This window comes from Nothoprocta perdicaria, unplaced genomic scaffold, assembly GCF_003342845.1.
Source record: "Nothoprocta perdicaria isolate Ctin4 unplaced genomic scaffold, notPer1 scaffold_27, whole genome shotgun sequence".
NCBI lineage: Eukaryota > Metazoa > Chordata > Aves > Tinamiformes > Tinamidae > Nothoprocta > Nothoprocta perdicaria.
Genome location: NW_020455499.1, coordinates 4,282,940 through 4,285,616, shown reverse-complemented (window position 1 = coordinate 4,285,616; position 2,677 = coordinate 4,282,940). Strand labels below are relative to the sequence as shown.

The 2,677-nt window shown below is 43.1% G+C and overlaps 1 protein-coding gene across 1 annotated transcript in view; it reads left to right on the top strand.

Annotated features, from left to right (window-relative positions):
* Positions 1-107: 107 nt before the first annotated feature.
* MGAT5 (alpha-1,6-mannosylglycoprotein 6-beta-N-acetylglucosaminyltransferase) overlaps positions 108-2,677 on the top strand; it is a 103,999-nt gene continuing 101,429 nt past the window's right edge. Inside the window, exon 1 of the mRNA XM_026040847.1 lies at positions 108-217. The gene's annotated coding sequence lies outside the window, so the exon portion shown is untranslated. The remainder of the gene's footprint in view (positions 218-2,677) is intronic.

Below are 2,677 nucleotides of genomic sequence, written 5' to 3'. Positions count from 1 at the left end.
CGGTGTAAGGAGCGCTGCGGCGGCCGTTGGTGCCGCCGTCACCTTGTGTAACGACCTTGCCGCCCCCGCGGAAGGCGCGCGGGCGGGCYGGCGGGCGGGCGGGGAGCCGCCTCCCCTGCGCTGTGTGTCCCGCGCCCGCCCGCCGCGCTGGCTGCGGAGCGACACCTGCGAGGCGGCAGCAGCGCTTCAGCCGCTGCTCGGTGGCGGCCGGACTTATGTAAGGAGCCGGGGGCCCTTCTCGAGGCGGCCTTGGGTTTTTTTTATTTATTGCGACTAAGGGGAGCTCGCTTTGCGGTGCGTGGAGCGGGAGGCAGACGAAGGGTCGAGTCTTTCGTGGTCGCTGGCGGCGTCCGTGGTCCGTGCCGCCTCTTGCAGTCGCGGAGCGCCGCAGATCTCGTCCTCGCAGCTCCTGCTGCCTTTCGGGTGTCTAAACTTTGGAGAACTGCTGGTTGCATTAGACCTTGATGTGGCATCAATCTCCTTTGAGAACGGAATAACCCTTAAGTGAAGGTTGGCTCTGAAAGTCAGATGWTGGAGTGTATATGGTTATTTCCCTTGAAAGCTCTGTCACTTGCCGTCCCYTCTCCCCCAGATAGCCCGGTAGCTTTCTCAGCATCATAGTTCATATTCATATTTCGTAGTTCATGTTCACAGTTCATATTCCAAAGTACAGGAGTGAATATCTCTGCAAAGAGCCCTCTGCTCTCTTGCCACAGATAAGGAGCAGGGCATGTCCTTGGTGTACCTATTACAACGCAGTATTTGCACTTATTTGCAGATTAGGGATATATCTTTACTGTGAAATTAATGAGATGACCTTAGTTCTCCATTCAGAATATTCTACCGTTTCAGAAAGGACTGAAAGCTTCTTTCAAAATGGGAAAACCTGTTAGTTCTTGTTATTTATAATGGAAAACATTTTGCCTGGGGGGCACCGAGCCCAAGTTAATTTAAATGAGTAATTTACCTTTTTATTTCTTCATTTTTACATAAAGAGTCTGACTGTTCTCCATGAGAAACTGCTCGCTGCAAGACCACAGCTAACTTAGTTACAGGTGGCTGTACCGAGCCTAATAGTAGGGAGAAAAAAAAACATCTTTTTTTCCTGGTGATTTTTATTRTGTATAAAATACTACTTTTTTTTAATGGCGATTTAAAAAAAAAAAAAGTATAAAAAATGTGTAAAGTAACATGAAGTTACTTTATCCTCTTATCCTATTATTGTCCTACTCTCCCTAACCATGTGATAATGCAGGGAATAATTTAATCTTGAGATGGCCCATAGGGCAGTACTGAGTAGGTAGTACTRAGAGGAAGGTTCTGTTGTTCATAGTTTGATGTATATAGGCTGCTTTCTGTCACTCTTATAAAATATGGTTTTCTTTATATGGGTGGAATAAGGGTTAAATGAGAATACACCTTTTTCCCTTTTCTGTATAATAAATCCATTGTGCTCTTCAGGAGGATGCTCATACAGCACACACCGAGCAAAGTGGCTGACCCTTGGTTTAAGAGGATCTGGTTTTAAGCTCCTGCAAGTGAACTGCCCAAAATTTAGGAAGCTGTAAACAGTGCTGTGTGCAAATTATTTAAAATCCTTAATCTGCTTCATAAAGTAGAATCTGGCAAAATAATGAGGTGCCCTGAGTTCCTCACATTTACAGTTTCTCAGAATAAAGACAGTGAATGTAAGGTCTTAAGTCATCTCCCAGCACACAGCTGCTTTTTCTTTCTCTTCCTCTGATTTGGGGGTGGGGGTGAAGGGAATCTTTAAACCATCGTCTTCTACACTTCAAGTAATGTGTAGAATTCTATTAGTACCACTCATTTCCCTTGAAGTTTGAAATTGTTTTTACGGGACTTGTGAAGTTATCGTTATGGCACTGTGTGATGCTGTCAACCAACAAGTCTGCTCTTCTGTTTTTATTAAAATAGCTTGATGTGTAGTTTTCCTCCTCACATTGGCTCTAAAATTTAAAGAAAACACCAGGAGTAGTTGGCACAAAATGTCCTTCAGTGGTGTAACAATTTGATTGTTGGTAGGCATTTTGAAGGCTTTTGTGAATACAGTGTTCATATTTGGAGCAGTTTGAATTCTAAAGAAGACKTAATGCTTCATAAGAGAATGAGAGATTTGGCTCAGTTTTATTCCTAGGAAAAAAACATAGTGATATGGGAGATGCACTGGCAAACATTACTTAAAAGCTATTAGCTGACAGATTGTCTGATTTAGTCTTTGCTTAGTCCATGAAACAAATAGTGGAAAGAAGTCTAGTATAAAGAATATCAAAAAAGCTTGGTTCTGAGGCTGTTCTTGTATATATGTATTATTCCCAAAGTGTCTGCAGGAGTAGTTTGGTCCTCCTGGTTCCAAACTGGATTGGAGCAGTGCAACTTAGTAATGAGCAGCAGAAGCATCTGTTGAAGAAATGAAGGTGCTGCACAGAGCTCATCAACCAGGGAGTCTGGCAAGGGGAAGCTTGCTCTAGAATCAAGCAGTTTAGTATTATGGTATCTTCAGTTCTAAAAATCACTTTAATGATTGGAGTGATACAATGCCATCCTTTATTCTGTTTACTTTTGTGGAGTTAGCATTTGTGCATTCCATATATGTGCACTTCTTATGTACTTGACAAAAACCCTTTTGTTTTCCAGATTTCAGAATTTCAGAAGTGGG